Below are 11,515 nucleotides of genomic sequence, written 5' to 3'. Positions count from 1 at the left end.
TCCACCCGCCTTGGCCTCCCAAAGTGCTGGGATTACAGGCTTGAGCCACCGCACCTGGCCAGCTAAATTTTTATTTTTTGAAGAGATGGAGTCTCACTATGTTGCCCAAGCTGGTTTCAAACTCCTGGGATGAAACAATCTTCCTGCCTCAGCCTCCCAAAGTGCTGGAATTACAGGTGTGAGCCACTGTGTCTGGCCAACAAACTTTTAAGGTAGAGTTTATAGGCCCCATTTCACAGAGAGGACTCAAAGGCTCCAAACAAGATGCTAAGTGACTTCAGAAGCCAAAGAGCTCACACCGGGCACAGCTGGGAGCTTCATCCAGGTCTGGCTTTCTTCCAGCCTCATGCTCTGTTGTAAATCTGCACCGGCTTTCCTAGGTAAAGAAGAAAAAAGAGCACAAGGCTGGGGGTAGGATGAAAAGCCGTAGTCTCTGATCCTTAGGTGCATCGAATGATTTGTTTTATCATTAGACTTCCTGAATGAGGTCCTGAAACCCATGTTAGCAAAAGTCAGTTTCCTGGAGCCACCTCACAGTCCACCACCAGCAGAGGCCCTCAGGGCCCATCGTCCACCACCAGGAGGGGCTCTCAGGCCCTTGCTGAGACCCACATCCTCCCTGTGCTGCATATTCTTCCCAAAATCCATGCCAACCCTGAGACCCTCATGCACCCTGTGGTCCTCACATCCCCATGATCCTCATCCTCCCGGTGATCCATGTCCTCTCCATGATCCTCAGCCTCCCGGTGATCCATGTCCTCTCCATGATCCTCAGCCTCCCGGTGATCCATGTCCTCTCCATGATCCTCAGCCTCCCGGTGATCCATGTCCTCTCCATGATCCTCAGCCTCCCGGTGATCCATGTCCTCTCCATGATCCTCAGCCTCCCGGTGATCCATGTCCTCTCCATGAACCTCATCCACCCTGTGATCCATGTCCTCTCCATGATCCTCATCCACCCTGTGATCCATGTCCTCTCCATGATCCTCAGCCTCCCGGTGATCCATGTCCTCTCCATGATCCTCAGCCTCCCGGTGATCCACATCCTCCCGGTGATCCATGTCCTCCCCATGATCCTCATCCTCCCGGTGATCCATGTCCTCTCCATGATCCACATCCTCCCGGTGATCCATGTCCTCTCCATGATCCTCAGCCTCCCAGTGATCCATGTCCTCTCCATGATCCTCATCCTCCCGGTGATCCACATCCTCCCGGTGATCCATGTCCTCTCCATGATCCTCAGCCTCCCTGTGATCCTCATCCTCCCGGTGATCCATGTCCTCTCCGTGATGCTCATCCTCCCGGTGATCCATGTCCTCTCCATGATCCACATCCTCCCGGTGATCCATGTCCTCTCCATGATCCGCAGCCTCCCGGTGATCCATGTCCTCTCCATGATCCTCAGCCTCCCGGTGATCCATGTCCTCTCCATGATCCACATCCTCCCGGTGATCCATGTCCTCTCCATGATCCACATCCTCCCGGTGATCCATGTCCTCTCCATGATCCTCAGCCTCCCGGTGATCCATGTCCTCTCCATGATCCTCATCCTCCCGGTGATCCACATCCTCCCGGTGATCCATGTCCTCTCCATGATCCTCAGCCTCCCTGTGATCCTCATCCTCCCGGTGATCCATGTCCTCTCCATGATCCTCAGCCTCCCTGTGATCCATGTCCTCCCCATTATCCTCATCCTCCCGGTGATCCATGTCCTCTCCATGATCCTCAGCCTCCCGGTGATCCATGTCCTCTCAATGATCCTCAGCCTCCCTGTGATCCATGTCCTCCCCATGATCCTCATCCTCCCGGTGATCCATGTCCTCTCCATGATCCTCAGCCTCCCGGTGATCCATGTCCTCTCCATGATCCTCAGCCTCCCGGTGATCCATGTCCTCTCCATGATCCTCAGCCTCCTGGTGATCCATGTCCTCTCCATGATCCACATCCTCCCGGTGATCCATGTCCTCTCCATGATCCTCAGCCTCCCGGTGATCCATGTCCTCTCCATGATCCTCAGCCTCCCGGTGATCCATGTCCTCTCCATGATCCTTGCCCATCCTGTGGTCCATGTTGTCCCTGTGACCTACATCCATGTTTTGCTCAACATCCTCCCCATGATCCACAATCACCAGTGATCCACATCTATTCCATGATCCACATCCTCTCCATGCTCCCCCTCCTCCCTGTGCCCCATGTCCAATCCGTGATCCACATCCACCCCGTGATCCATGTCCACCCCATGATCCACATCCTCCCCATGATCCACTTCCTTCCCATGATCCAATTCCTCCCCGTGATCCACATCCTCCCCATGATCCACATCCTCCTTATGATCCACATCCACCCCATGATTTACATCTTCCCCATGATCCACATTCTCCCCGTGATCCATATCCTCCCTGTGATCCACATCCACCCCATGATTTACATCTTCCCCATGATCCACATCCTCCCCATGATCCACATCCTCCCCATGATCCACATCCACCCCATGATTTACATCCTCCCCATGATCCACATCCTCCCCATGATCCACATCCTCCCCATGATCCACATCCACCCCATGATTTACATCCTCCCCATGATCCACATCCTCCCCATGATCCACATCCTCCCCATGATCCACATCCACCCCATGATTTACATCCTCCCCATGATCCACATCCTCCCCATGATCCACATCCACCCCATGATCTATATCTTCCCCATGATCCACATCCTCCCCATGATCCACATCCACCCCATGATTTACATCTTCCCCATGATCCACATCCTCCCCGTGATCCACATCCACCTCGTGATCCACATCCACCCCATGATTTACATCCACCCCATGATCCACATCCTCCCCATGATCCACATCCTCCGCATGATCCACATCCACCCCATGATCCACATCCTCCCTGTGTTGCACATCTTTCCTATGATCCACGTCCTCCTTGTGATCTAAACTCTAGCTCCCCACAAAAGCCTGCTCTGATCATGGTAGGGAGGGTAGCTGTTTCTTCTCTCGACAAAGCCTGTGGGCAGTTGAGACTGGATTTAACCCTGCTCCAGGGAGGACCAACATTGAGCAGTGAACAGCATCTTCCATGACACTGGTGCGTCTCCCCTCCCTGCCTTTTCTGTGCTGTTCCCCTGCTCAAAATCTTCCCCAGCTCTGCTCCGCTGGCCAAGACCTGCACCATTCCCCAAGGCATTCCACATGCTGCCTCTTTCCAGGAAGCACCCCTGGGCCCTCCAAGTCAGGTAAGGACCCTTCTCTGTGCCGGTACGGTCCGGCCTCTGGCAATGGCAGCCTCTGGACTACTATGTCATGTGACTGTCTCCTCTGTCAGACTGAGCCCATCGAGGGCAGAAGCCAGTCTTAGTCATCCATGTGTCCAGGAACCTCAGAGCAATAGCTGGGGCTAGTCAGACAGGACTAGCTCTGCTGCAGGAACGAATAAACCGTGAAATCCTGGTGGCTAAGCACAAAGCAGGTTCATTTGTTGCTCATGTTAAAGTTGGGCGATGGTCATGCAGTTAGCCTCAGTCATGTTGCTTTAAGCATTGCCATCAGAAATGGCTTCCTCCCTTCCCAGTGAAGGGAAGAGATAGCTGGAGAAACACATGAGATGATGTTAAGCCCGACCTGGAAGTGGCACATATCACTTCCACCCATCCCATTATCCAGAACCAGCCACATGACCCATCCCAGCTGCAAGGGAGGCTGGGAAACATTGAGGAGCATCTGGGCCTTGGATGAGCACCCGGATGAGAGGTTGGCTTCCACTCGATTTTAGGAAGCACTTCCTAACAATCAGAGTTCGTGATGGAAGAAGAGACAACTGGCTAGCCGATGGAAATTAAGTTGCTTCCCTTCACCTCAGCCAGAGACTTGAGTTCAGACAAAAATCAGCTTCTTGAAAACAAGAGGCCGGGCCCTGGAAACTCCCGTTTAGCCCTGTCAGTCTTGAAGAAGCCTGGTGTTCCCAGCTCTCGGCATCCTTTGTCCTCTGTGAGCTCCCTTAGCCTGGAGAGGTGACTTCTTTATTCTTGGGAACTGCTATTTATAACTTCCAAAGGACCCCTACTCCTTTGCTTCTGAGGCTCAGAAAACAAGTCTGCCCTCCCCAGCCTCCCTCCCCCAACACCAGGCCTCTCTACCCCCAGAGCAATCCCGTAAATAAAGGATGAAAGGCCCCGTAATTATTACCATTCGAAAACACAGAGACTGTCAAAACCAGGAGTCCAACAAAAGCCTTTACATAAATCACAGCTGATACAATGGCTCTTGGCTGAAGGGGAGAGGGGCTTAGAGTCTCAGCGCTGCTGAAAGAAGGTTTGTGTCTGGGGGAGGAATTGTCAGAGCAGTCCCTGGGGAAGAGACGAAGCCCGATGTCTGAACAGAGGGTGAGCCCGTCATCCTGCTGGGGACGACAGAGGCCATGGAAGGGAACGAGAGTGAAAATCTGGAGGCAGACTCCAGATGTGACATCTCCATGGGGCTGGATGGTCCAGATATCTGGGGCCTGTACAGGTCACGCTCCATCACAGTCCACAGTCCACAGTCTATCCTGGCAGGGCAGTCCCTTCTAGGAGGGCATGCTGCCTTGCAGAGGTGCCAGGCAAGGGCAGTCCTCACCCAGTGAGTAACGGATATTAAGGGCTCTGGGCTCCAACAGAGGGGAGGTCTGAGTGGGCTGAGCTGCTCCCACAAGGCCTCTGAAAGGCAAATGTGCCAGGCAGGGAAGGCTGTTTTCTGACAGGCAGAGGGGAGACTGGGACTCTCTGGGGTGGAGTAGTGTGGCTGCATCAGCTCAGGTTCCTTGAGAATGTGTCCACAAAACTGGAATTCCATGGTGGCCCTGTTGAGGAGCCCCATCCCTGAGGAAGGACAGAGACCTCTTCAGGGAGCAGCAAATTCCAGAAAAGCAGGGAAATTGGTAAGATATTTCATATCTCTGGGCAAAATTATTCCTTTTGAATGAGCCATTCAGTGGCACATCAAGAATTCAGTGGCATTTAGCAAATGCTGGTGGCTCCTCTTACGTGCCATGCACTGCTCGACTCTGACTGCTCCTTCCTTTGAAGATGAATAAGACATTGTCCTTAAGATATTTAGAGTCCAGGGAAGGAGACAGACACAGAAACCAGAGCTATAAGGCAGGGTGACTAGTGCAAATAGACAGCTGCCCAGAGGCAGAGCCGCACAGCAGGGAGAAGCTGTGGCTCTGGAGCTGAGCCTCCTGGGTTTATGTCCCACCCTGCTGCTGTTGGCTTGGTGACCTGGGCGAGTCATCTACCTCTCTGGGCTTCAGTCACATCCAAATACTAATGGGGGTTATGAGGATTAAAGAAGAATCAGCACAATGTCTGCTATCCAGTCACCGCTCTGTATTAGCCTTGCCTTAAATTGCTCGAATAGTAAGCAAGGGTTTATAAAGCATCTGTGTGCTAATCCCATCCTAAAGTGACAGGGATCAATTTAACCTCCTCATTTAAAAGATGAGGAGACAGGATCAAAGGGCAAAGCCGACTCACCCAGGCTCACACAACCAGAGTGGCAGAGCCTCAGGGCTTGCCCTGCACAGCGTAGCTTCTGTTCTGCGACGAATGCACCTGGGTTTTGTGTCTTTGGTGCTGGGGTGGTGAGTGGGAGCCTCTGACCGACAGCAGAGTTCCCAGGGGATCCTTCAGGCAGCTGGGGGACCTCGCTCATGGTGGGGCTCTGAAGCAAGTCCTGGCTGACCTTTTCTTGAAGCTGAGCTCTTCTGCCAGGACCCTTGGCCCTGCCCTTGGCCCCTGTAGGAATGCACACCTGTAAGCATGTAATGTCTTCTCCAGACCACAGCAACTAGGGAACTGCTGGAAGCCACGGGGATCAGCAGGGACCGCACCATCCCCAGAAGTGTGGATCCACCAGAGGGTCACGTGGATCCTCAAGGAGTGGGGAGTAGACCCTGAGCCACGTGGGCTTCCAGCAGTTCCCTGGGCCTGCTGGCACCAAGATGGGCTCCCTGTCACAGGCCTGACGGGACCTCTGTGAGGGTCCCAGGAGATGAAGCACAAGAAGTGGCTTGGTGCACCAAGCAGGCTCATGAAATATTCACTCCCTGAACCCTTTCCCCACCCAAGCTGTGGTGGGGAAGGAGTGTTTCATGGTGGGCAGCCCAGGCGCCAGTCCTCCCCTTCCCCAGTGATGGGGTACCATTACCCCCACGACAGCCCAGCTTGGTGCCAGCAGGCCCAGGGAACTGCTGGAAGCCCACGTGGCTCAGGTCTACTCCTCACTCCTTGAGGATCCACGTGGCCCTCGGGTGGATCCACACTTCTGGGGATGGTGTGGTCCCAGCTGATCTCCCTGGGGGTCTAGTTAGCCTCATCCTCCTTCACCCAGGGTGACTGCATGTCAGCACCTGCTCTACCTTCTACCTTAATGGCGCCCCCTAGGCTATCTGTCAGGGGAGTCTATGCAAAGGGGCCCCTTTGAACTTGCCTGTGCCACTCCACTCAACCCGGGCAGTACCAGCAAGCCACAGCCTGGTGTTCAGAATTAAAGCAGGACTAAGGCGGGTACATGGTAGCTCCCCAAACAATATACCTCTAGATCCCCACAAGTGATCTGGGGCAGGCAGTGTCCCTGGAGGGGTGTATGTGTGGGGAGCATGCAGAACAGCAAATCCTTCCTGAAAGCAGGATTGACGGGGACAGGAGCATCAGAGGAAGCTGGAGGACTCCACGTGGGCCCGAGAAGTCAGGCGAAAGGGAAGGAAAGGGCTTGTAGGCGCTACCAAGGCTCAGACATTAGATATAGCCCTACAAGTGGCCACCCAGTTACATTACAGTGAGTGCCCTCACCCTGCCTGTCAGAAGAGGGCCAGGCTGCAGTGCTGGCTGGGAGAGTATCCCTCCATAGAGGATATATCCTGGGCTGGTAGCATAGTGTTTTTCCAACTGTGGGTGTAACTCATTAGTGGGTCCTGATGTCAATTTGATATATTAACCTCTGCGTTTAAAAATACAGAGGAGTGGCCAGGCGTGGTGGCTCACACCTGCAATCCCAGCACTTTGGGAGGCCGAGGCAGGTGGATCACTTGAGGTCAGGAGTTTGAGACCAGCCTGGGCAACAAGGTGAAACCCCGTCTCTACTAAAAATACAAAAATTAACCAGGCGTGGTGGCAGGCACCTGTAATCCCAGCTACTCAGGAGGCTGAGGCAGGAGAATCACCTCAACCCAGGAGGCAGAGGTTGCAGTGAGCTGAAATTGTGCCATTGCACTCTAGCCTGGGAGACAGAGTGAGACTCCATCCCCGAAAAAATTAAATTAAAAAAATAAATAGAGGAGTATACAATAGAATAGAAAACGAAGTGCATTGCACACTGTAAGGTGCACGTCATTTCAATAAACTTTTGTGTATGTAGACCTATAGTGCAGTATTACACAAAATAATTTTTATTGTATGGTTATTAATGTTGGAAATTCTGCTGTAGTATTTCAGTCTCTGAAATAGACTCAGCCCTGTGCTTGGGCAGAACGGGGTTCAAATGGCTGGTCCAGGCCCCTGGCTAAGTTGCTCACTCTTGAACCTCAGCTTCCACATCTGTTAGGTGAGGCCAATGTCACAGGCCTGATGGGACCTCTGTGAGGGTCCCAGGAGATGAAGCATATGAAGTGGGTTGGTGCACCGAGCAGGCTCACTGAATACTCGCTCCCTGACCCCTTTCCCCACCCAAGCTGTGGTGGAGAAGGAGTGCTTCATGGTGGGCAGCCCAGGTGCCAGTCCCCCCTCTTCCCCAGTGATGGGGTACCATTACCCCCACGACAGCCCATCTTGGTGCCCGGCTGAACTGCCAGTTGCTCTATTTGAGGTCCCTATGCCCTGTCTCCACTGAAGTTAAGGTCCACTCCCCATTTTTATATGGGGACTGTAGATGTGCTGTGCATCAGGTACCCTCCTCCTCCTTCCCCTGGTGCATCAGACGGAACCCGGTACTGAGGCTTTGGGGGCAGGGAGAGGGGCAGGGCTGCTACAGGACATCTGTCCGTCCGTCTGTCTGTGAAGCTGCACCGGCGATTGGACCACCCTCTGCCCGCCTGTTCTTTCCCCTTCACACCACCTGACAGCCTTACACAGAAAGCCAGCCTGGCCAGACCTGCCCCCTGAGTTGGTGGCACGGGGGAAGATGAGGGAATTAACTTCTGGCCCGCTGACAGTGGTGCAGCCTGCCAAAGCCGCCCGGGTAATTTGGTTCCTTTCCTTTGTTGACTTGGTGCCAGCGCACAAGAGCGGATTAAGCAGGGAAATTCTGCATGGAGAACTCTCCCCCTTGGCGCTCCAATCCCATTGTCTCCTGAGAATGACAGCCGCTGGTGGTGCCAATGCACACCGCTTCACTGGCACATCCCCAAACAGATCAGCTTCCCATTCCTGAAAAGAGGGATTTGTTAAAGAACTGGAGTTAAAAGAAAGAAGGAGAGGCAGGAGAGGACAGGCTGCGGAGTAAAAGTTATGCCTGGTTTGTTAATTAAAGGAGCAAGGTCCCCTAATGCTAATGCTGATCCCTGCAGGGGACGTTGGTGCTTCTCAAATTCACCTCCTTTGGGGGATGATTTCAATTGGGCCTACACTTCCTGCGCCTGGGCATTGGGCTCCGTGCTGGTTGGTGAGGTGGAGATGAACAGCCAGCTCCTTTAAGAGACATGCATCAGAGTCCTTCTCTGTTTTCCAGAACACAGACACCTATGCAAAAACCTTGGATAATTGTGGGTAATATTTATTGAGTGCCAACTATGCGCCAGGCACTGTTCTAAGCATTTGATTCACGTCAACTAATTTAATGATTCTAATAACCTCATGAGGTCTGTATTATTGTTATTATTATATTCCTGCTTTAATGATGGGAAACGTATGTATAAACAGTGGTGAGCTGTCCGTGTTAACAATTGCTCTCTGGAAAAAAATAAAAAAACTAGCCCTGAGCATTGCAGCATTTGCCACTTTCTGTGGTGTCCACACTCCTACCACACTCGAGTACCAGCTTCCCATGGGAGGTCCCTGAACACAGAGCTGGGGGCAGTCATGACGTCAGTGCACAAGCAGGATCCCTGACTCCAATGGGTGACAAGAAACTTTTCCAAACTCATGCAGTTAAGTGGCGGAGCCAAGATTTGTACACGGGTCACTTGGTTCCTGAGCCTCTTCTCTCAACTGCTGTACTGTTCAGCCTCTGATGACAGACAGAAAGAACACGAGGCCTCCGGGAGTTCTGAAGGTGAGAGAGGTATGGGACACGCCAGCACCTCTCAGTTCCTGCCTCACTGACAGTCCTCATTCCTGAGCCCCCCGCCCTGCCCCATGTTGTTCTCCTCCCTTACCAGCACTTGAGCCTGATAACTTCCAGTTCAAGAAATCCGGATGTACCACAACACACTTTCTGAGGCAGAACATAAAAGGTAGAGCCACCTTTGGTGTCTGAGGTAAAAAATTTTTGTAGTCGCTAATGAAATCTTTAAATCCTGTCTTTGTACATCGTTTTCATTTTATTATCACAGCATGTTTGTGAGAAATACTTTAAAATTCTTCAGCCTAGGAGTAAAAAAAGCACCCCCACCCCCCACTCCGCTGTCAGTTTTCTCCCTTCTGTGTCTTGCATACTGGCTCATTGACTTTCTCCACTCCAGGTATCCTAACATCTTAACAGTCTCCTTGCTGGAAAGAAATCTTCAGTGCCTCCCATTACCTACGGATCCAGCCTGGCTTTTTAGTCCAGTATTCAAGACCTGTCAAGCTCTTCTGCATCCTCTCGTATGCATGCGATAGACAGGCACTCCACCAAGCGAAGTACAACCATCCCAAACTTATTCCTATTACTTTTCTTCCATTCATTCATTCATTCATTCATTCATTCATACAATCAATCAGTCATCATTGAGGATTTATTAGACAATAGGTTCTGGAGACAAAAAGGTAGATAAATATGACACAGTCTTTGCTTTTGAGGACTGCATATCCCAGATACATCTGACTGGTTGTTCTTGCTGAAACATTTTTCCACCTCCATGCTTTTGCATACACTACTTTCTCCACCTGGAAGGCCCTCTCTGCATTTCTGAACATGCACTTTTATTAACTGTCCACAGCTGCAGTGAGGCCTCCTTCATGAAGCCTCTCCCAGTTCTCCGCCTCACCTCACCAAGCTGGAACTGATCGCAGCCTCCAAACTCCCACAGCAATCCTTTGCCTCCTCTTCTGACCCTACTCTTTCTGTCTTGGATAAAAGCCGTGTGTATCCATGTTGGTTCTCCATTTCTAGAACCTGTCCTTTTGGGGCTGCAGGACTTGGTGGATTCACACTGGCACCCCCTCAGGAAGCAGGTGAGCAGGAAGTGACTGTTGGATGCACAAGAAAGCAAAGGAACCACAGAGGTGGGAAAATACTGTCTCTTTTTCATTGTTAAGTCACTACTTTAGGCACAAGAGTGTAACTAAGTCCTTTCCAAATGGAAAATGGCTACTTTAGGGCCACGTAGGCTCCTCACAAATTACATGTTGTGTCTTCTATTACTCTTTAAAATATTTTTCACAGGTAGCTTCATTAAAATGACGATCACTTCTAGGAGAAAATTAATAAATTCAAACATAGACTATTAGAATTTGAAGGGACCTGCAAGACCCTTCTCTCTTTAGCTCACAATTTTAGATCTAAGAAAACTGGGTCAAGAGAGGCAAAAATAACTTACTCAAATTCCCTGTGAGTGCTTGTGGTATATTGTACAATACACCATAATAATTGTTTATAATAATTTAGTGATTCATTCAACTACTCTGCAAGTCAACTCTGTGTCAGGCAAAAGGTGATTCTAAACCATTGAGAAAAAGATAAAATATATTGCTTATTGATTAGTAGTTTAACTTTTTAGAAATGCTTTCATCAACAGTAGCAAAAAGGAAAGCAAATAAAAGCTCATATAAGGTAAATTTCAGTTACCTGGAAAAGTTACCTATGTGAAGTGTTTCATTTTACATGTGAACAGAGCAGTGAGACAGGGCCATATGACAACCCTTCCTTGTTCGCAGGGGATAGTCCAGGTTTACTTCTCTTGTAAACATATCTCTTCCCACCACTATTATTAATAGTGTGTTCTTTCACTCTCAGAAGTGTTCTGGCTTGGACAATGGTCATTCTACGTATAAAGCTTAGTCATTTTTGCTTGTATAGCTGTAATACCACTTTTTAATTAATAGCAGGTTCTAAGCAATGTGTCACTGATCTGTTGCTGTCGAACCCTGGACATCTCAAGGCTGCCTGCTTGTGAGAGAGCTCCCAGAAAACTGTCAGCAATGCCAGCGGATTCCCTCTTTCCTCTCAGTGTCTTGCTACTGTGAATATGTTCTGTCCACAAATGCTATGGCACAACCTTCCAAATCCCAGGAAAATAAAGGGCACCTAGAAGCAGGTTGGTCTGTTTTGCCAAAAATAGAAGCTACCAGCAGTCTTGGGGGTGAAGAGATAGAGGATGTTGATGGT

This window comes from Pongo abelii, chromosome 12 (assembly GCF_028885655.2).
Source record: "Pongo abelii isolate AG06213 chromosome 12, NHGRI_mPonAbe1-v2.0_pri, whole genome shotgun sequence".
In the NCBI taxonomy this organism is placed as follows: Eukaryota; Metazoa; Chordata; class Mammalia; order Primates; family Hominidae; genus Pongo; species Pongo abelii.
This window is presented reverse-complemented; position numbering follows the sequence as displayed.